General features: G+C 42.4%; 1 pseudogene; it reads right to left on the bottom strand.

Moving 5' to 3' along the window:
• Positions 1–1208: 1208 nt before the first annotated feature.
• LOC134348210 (coagulation factor VII-like) lies at positions 1209–6049 on the bottom strand (annotated as a pseudogene).
• Between the last annotated feature and the right edge of the window lie 1040 nt (positions 6050–7089).

Genomic DNA, 7089 nt, shown 5'->3' with positions numbered 1-7089 from the left:
AAATGTTTGGTTGTTTTTATATAACCTGTCTCGATTGATATTCATTGTTGCCGTTTACATAACAGTTGTATATCTTTATCTAGTCTCCACTCATTCCCCTACATTCCAGCAAATGAAGCCCTAACCTACTCAACCTATCCCTATAACTCAGGTCCTCAAGACCTGGCAACATCCTTATGAATTTTCTGTTTATTCTTCCAATTTATTGGTATAAAGTATGAAGTATAAGTATAATTCCTGTGGGTAGGTGACCAAAACTACACACAACTCTCCAAAATAGGGCTCACCAATGTTTTATACAACTTCAACATGACATCCCAACTTCTGTACTCCGCATTGTGATTTATGAAGGCCAATGTGCCAAAAGTTCTCTATATGGCCCTGTCTACCTGTGACACCACTTTCAAGGAATTATGGATCAGTATTCCCAGATCCCTCTGTTCTACTGCGCTCCCCAGTGCCCTACCGTTTACTGTAAGTGCTACCCTGACTCGTCCTCTCAAAGTTCAACACTTCAGACTTGACTGCATTAAATTCTATCTGTTATTTTTCAGCACATTTTCACAGGCGGGCCAGATCCCTCTGCAAACTTAGCCAGCCTTCCTCGCTGACCACTACACCCACAGTCTTGGAGTTATCTGCTAATTTGCTGATCCAGTTTACCACATTATCATCCAGATGACAAGCAACCATACAGTGAATCCTGCGGGACAGCACTCCTGTCGGAGAGGAAACCACATACTGCTGCAATCCGGCTTCTGCCGCAAAGACAATGGTGCATCCACTGGATTAGTGGAGTCAATTACTGGATGTCCTGCTGGAATGAATCATTGTATTTGGCATCAGGAAGTGGAAATAGCCAGGGCATGACTGGATAAACCTGGAGATGGTCAAATTACCCGATTCATCCGTCCCTTCCCTCCACGCGAGACCTGAAGAGGCAAAACCCTGCTTCTGGATTGCTACAACACTCTTGGTTGGCTCCAAAAAATAAGTTCACTTTTATTCCATAGCGCTGAGAAAACAAATGACTATGGAATTGAACTTCTGGATATTACCTAAGCTGTGTTGTAATTAAAACCCACAGAAAGCAGTTCAGGACATTTGTACAATTTGTAAAATGGTCATTTAAGAATTTAATAAACTGATTCAGGATTTTACTAGTAACGTGGAAATAACACAATTGAATATTTAACATCAAGATCTTTATTTCTCAGAAACTACATGTCCCTTACTAGTTTAAGAAACTAACATGAGAAGTATTTGCCAATGGTTCTGATGATTCTGTAAGATTCTCAAAACTTGCATTTAGCGTCAGATTTGCAGGATTCAGGAACTGCCTTATCCAGTGGAAGTACTTGTGAATTTTGGTGTAGGTTCCATACTTGCCCTCACGGGCACACCCTTCACCCCAGCTAACTATTCCTGTCAAAAACCAGGTGCCTTTGTACTTTGTGCCGTGTGGTCCCCCACTGTCTCCCTTACAAGTGTCTTTCGATGCCTCATAATATCCAGCACAGAACATGTTGTCAGTAATTTTATACTTGGTGGTTGACTGGCACAGAGATGTCCAGACAACTGGCACCTGGAGGATTTGCAGTATGTTAGCTACCAGCCCACCTTCGAGTACCCTTCCCCATCCAGTCACGGTGGAAAACCGAATTTGTGTTAATTCCCGCACAGCAAAGTCTGGCTCAGGTAAACAGATAGGAACTGCATAGTCATTCAGAGTAATGGGCACATCAAGCTTCAGCATTGCAATATCATTGTCAACAGTCTTAGGGTTGTAGTTCTCATGGTTGATCATTTCCGACACATTCCTTTTCTGCTCCGTCCCTTCTTCTATATTCAGCATATGTTCCCCTTCAGAGAGGAGTAAAGGTGAATTTAATTAGGCTCACTTATCAAGTCAATCCATTTGCCTTGTGCAGGCCAACAGTAAATTAACATTAGTTTCCAGGGTCCACCTGTTCAATGTTATTCCAAAACTCCATCAGATAATCACATTCAATAATGAGCATGCTTGGAATTGGCAAATTCTAATCCCACACATTTTCATCAAACCCGTAAGATTCTACACACCGGGGGCAATTTAGAGTGTCCGAAAAACCAGTCAACCTACATGTCTTTAGGATATGAGAGAAAAGCACAACTCATGCCAGCACAAGGGGAAGATACTTGATCCTCATAGACAGCACCGAAGGTCAAGGTTGATCCCAGGTTAATGGAGCTAAGAGTCAGCAGCTCTATCAGCTGCACTGCTGGCTCACCCCTTTTCTGCAAATGCAGGCCTTCGAGAAGCACATGATGGGGTTTTTAACAATCAATGTGTGACTATGCTGAATCCTTTAAGAACTAAAGAAATGGCTGGCTATGAATTTGGCATTTGCTCAGTTGTTGATGTTATTTGGTGAAAGCTTTAAATTGAACAGTACTTCTGTGTAGACATAAATTAAACTTTTTTAGAACAGTATAAAACTTTTTCTAGCCCCTGATTATTCTTTACTTATGTGTGAAATCCCAAACAAATCACCTGAAAATTCAGTGAGTTATACCCAAATCCATCTAATCCCCACATCAAACCACAGTAATCCCCATTACAGATTCCCAGACCAATCTGGCCTCAGCTGCACACTACCAATCCAAACTTCATGACATTATCTCAAATTGGTAGATTTTCAGTTATCTCATTTCCATGCAAATGAAACCACAATACAGAATTCAAAAACAACCATATTTTGGGCTGCTCATTGGCCAATTTGGGGGCAGCTGCAGGGAATGTTGGAGGATAACACAGGACTTGTGTAAATGGCTGGTTGTTGGTTGGCACAGATTCAATGATTTCAGTGATTCACTGGGCCTGCCTCCATGCCACATCTCTTTATTACTCTACCACCCTCCTTCACAAGGGGATACGACAGGGTCTTTTAAGAGAGTTTTAGATAGGTATATGGAGCTTAGAAAAATAGAGGGCTATGGGTAACCCTAGTAATTTCTAAGGTAGGGACATGTTCGGTACAACGTTGTGGGCCGAAGAGTCTATATTGTGCTGTAGGTTTTCTATGTTTTCATGTTTCTAAGGGCAAACACAAGCCACACGTTCCTAGTGAACTTCCAATCCAGTTCCTTTGACACAATCCCAAACCACTATAGCATCCAGATTTGTGGAAAAGTTTCAGTATCAAGTATCAACAACAATCAAATTGAAACGGGAAAAAGATGGAAGGGGTGAATCGTAATGTGGTTCCACAAAAGAGCTCAGGATTTCAGTGATACCATGGTATCATTCTCAGCCTTGGATCTACTCCATGGCAGAGTTGAGAATAAAGAAACCAAAACCCAAAACTATGCTTCTAGCTGAAGACTGTCTGGGAGAGAAGGCATTAATCACTTTGAACAGTGCTGGTGAAGATAAGTAAATGTGTGCTGGACCAATGAATGTTTTGAAGATCTACTCCCATAAAGTTGGGCAGCACACAATACTGCTCCTGATTTGATGTTCCACAGTGAAAAGCCATTGCTTCACCCTCTGCATGCAAAGGAAATCCAGATTTGTATTTGATGGGGGAAGGGGTTGTTAGTACTGTAAATTTGCACTTGCAATGGAGGAGATGAGGGGAGAGATTGGTTGATGTGGGGGTTGGGGCAGATGAACAGGTGTGAGAGGAGGTGTGAGCTGGAGGAAGTAGCAACCACTCGAATGGGGTTGAAATAATAAATCAGCCATGATCGAAGCAGATCTGATGAGGCTGAATGGCTTAAATCTGCTCCTATGTCTTATGGTCTAAGAAAAACATACCTGCTACAATTTGCAGATCCTCACTCCTCTTGTCATGGGTGCAGTGAGCAGCAGTGAGAACCCACTTGAGGAGCAATTAACACAGCGCCACACAAAAATTCTCCTTTATTAGTTAAAAAAATCTGTTCAAAAATACAGACCAGAATCAGATAAAGCCTTCAGCTAATCCCACTCTAGGGCTCAGATACTGTACAAAGATTTAATAGTATAAATACCCATATAAGTTGAGGGGTATAAATACAAAAAGAATGGGGTACCTACACCTGATCAAGGACTACATCAATTTATCCACACAATGAGTATATGTACAAAGATCTAGAAGTTGGAACCTTCATGTTGTGTTAGATTCTGAAAGGTAGTGATGCTTCCTCCTGTTTCAGTAAATCTGGAGATGTATGTCAGATCAAGAAAAGCAAGAGTGTCCTTTTTCACTGGTTGGAGCCAAAACCTGAGGCTAAATACCACCAGGATGCCAACCTTGTGCAATTGGATCACCAATGTCATCACTTGGAGATGCCAGTCAGTTCAGATTGGCAACAACATCTGCTCCATGATCTCCATCAGCACAGGGGCTCCACACGGCTGTGTGCTTTGCCTCTTGCTCTATACACGTATGACTGTGAGACCAAGCACAGCTCCAATGCCATATTTAAGTTTGCTGATGTCATTGGCGAAATGAATGGTAGTGACAAATCAGCATTTAGGAGAGAGATTGAAAATCTGGCTGAGTGGCCAGACAATGACCTCACACTCAATGTCAGCAAGACCCAGGAGCTGATTATTAACTTCAGGAGGAGGAAAACAGTGATCCATGAGCCAGACCTCATCGGGGAAATCAGAGATGGAGAGGGTCAGCAATTTAAAATTCCTCAGCGTTATCATTGCAGAGGAACCGTCACGCACAGAAGTGTAATATAAAGGAAGCATGGCAGCACCTGACTTCCTCAGGAGTTTGCAAAGTTTGCTAAAACTTTGACTAACATCTATAGGTGTGTGATGGAGACTATATTGACTAGCTGCATCACAGCCTGGAATGGAAGCACCAATGTCCTTGAACAAAGAATCCTACAAAAAGTAGTGGATACAGCCCAGTCCATCACAGGTAAAGTCCTCCCCACCATTGAGCACATCTGCATGGAGTGTTGTCGCAGGAAAGCAGCATCCATCATCAGGGATTCCCACCACCCAGAACATGCTCTCCGCTCACCATCAGGAAGAAAGCACAGGAGCCTCCAGGTTCAGGAACAGTTATTATTCCTCAACTATCAGGCTATTGAACTATTGGGGATAACCTCATTCAAATTCACTCGCCTCATCACTGACCCTATGGACTCACTTTCGAGAACTCTTCATCTCATCTACTTGATATTTATTGCTTGCTTACTTATTTATTTATCTATCTATCTATCTATCTTTTGTATTTGTCTTTTTCACATTGGTTGTCAGTCTGTCCTGTTGGGTGTAGTCTTTCATTGATTTTATTATATTTCTTGGACTTACTGAGTATGCCCGCAAGAAAATGAATCTCAAGGTACATTGATAATAAATTAACTTCGAACTTTGAGGAGGAAGTCATGCGTGTAGCATGTAGATTGAGCTGCTGAAGCTCAGTCAAGAGTAGCTGGGTCGATTGTGCAAGGGAGCAGAGGAGAAGAGATTATTTCTCGATTATTTGATACCTGCAGGCTTTACTAGCCATGCCTAGTGACGCCAGTGAATTGTCATGGGCACTGCCGTTCTGATCAGAATCTAATTATTGGCGTTTACCTGCCACGGGGATTGTCCTTTGACAGCATTTTTCCCATTCACAATTCTGGCCAAGCGGTCTGGTGCTTCAGCCACATGCTCCTTCATCCGGGGCACTTTCCCACATGGGTACGGCACTATTGAGAAAATAAATCATTTCTTTTTTTCCATTAAGTAAATGTTGTGCCAACAGATTTGTTTTGATTTGGACACTACACTTCAGGTTATCTCCAACTAAGACTTTTGATCTATGGCAGTGATAGGGTCAGATAGCAGAAAGCCAATGTGTCCACGTGTCTTGTGGATCAACTGCTCAACCAGGTGTGGCTGAGATCACAGCTCTTACTGACATTATTCTGCTCCACACCCCAATATGGGATGGGAACTAACTCCTCCAGCTCCACCATTCACCCTCATCTGCTGCTTAACCTTCTTTCTGACAAGGGATAATACTGCCCTTTCTTTATATCTTAACCTTTCAGAATCTACCCTCCTCACACAGTCTCCTCTTTTTTAGGGTGAAGAACCTCAGCCCTGCCAATCGTTCTTCATCATTAAAGTCTTCAACTCCAACACCATTCTCCTGACACAATTATGGGGTCCTCAACTATACACAGTTTTCTAACTGACCTAACTAAGAGCCTCTCTGCTCTTGCATTTTTGCTTTGATTGCTAAAGGAATATTTTACTTTATCTTTCCTTATCTGCCTTTCCCTTTGCCATCAGCTCTCCATGGACCTACTGAAGGTTCTGTTTGTGCTCCTGATGTCTCCAAATGCTGCTATCAGCAGGTTCAAAGTTTCACCCTTCAGCACCTGCTCTTTGTCACCCTGTTTGTGCCATTGTTACAAATCACTTGTCAAATAAACATGGTAGAAATGACCTGTTTTTACACACGATACTCCATCTTATGCAAGACTGTAGTCTTCTGTACAGCTACATTCACGAGATGAATGAGGAAAATCGTTGCAGAACTGCTCGCAATTCCCATTTTCAAAGGTGCATTTAATCTTTGTGGTTTTTTTCTACAAGCAAGCAAAGTAGGTTATTTTCAGGCAATGGAGATACAAGTGATTGCAGATGTTGGATCCTGAAGCAAAATGAACGAACAACTGGAGGAACTCAAAGGGTCAGGCAGCATCTATGGAAGGAAATGAAGCGTTGATGATTCAGGTTGAGGTCCTTCACTTGGACTGCTCTTCTCCCTGGCATCCCAATAGTTAATTCCCACTGTTCTCTCCAATTAGGTCCTCACCTAACTTTCAGCCTGATCTGGGACTTACTCTGTCTGTCCAACTCCCAGTGCTGCTCTCTCATGGACAGATCAGCAATAACAAAGCTATTGGGATCAGGCAGGCAAGCAGGGCTAAGGCTCAAATTGTACCAGCTATGTTCTCAGTGAACATGCCCAAATCCTCAACCTGATCCCTCTTGTCCAAAACTAGAGGAATTTACACAGAATCGTTAGTTATTTTCCCTTTAAATATCATCTCCCAAGTGTGGTCCAGAGGCTTTCAAGGTCACCAAAAAGGAGTCCTAATGGA

The sequence above is a fragment of the Mobula hypostoma genome, chromosome 6, assembly GCF_963921235.1.
Source record: "Mobula hypostoma chromosome 6, sMobHyp1.1, whole genome shotgun sequence".
NCBI classification, from domain to species: domain Eukaryota; kingdom Metazoa; phylum Chordata; class Chondrichthyes; order Myliobatiformes; family Myliobatidae; genus Mobula; species Mobula hypostoma.
Note: the sequence above shows the minus strand (reverse complement) of the source record. Positions and strands in the feature narration are given on the sequence as shown.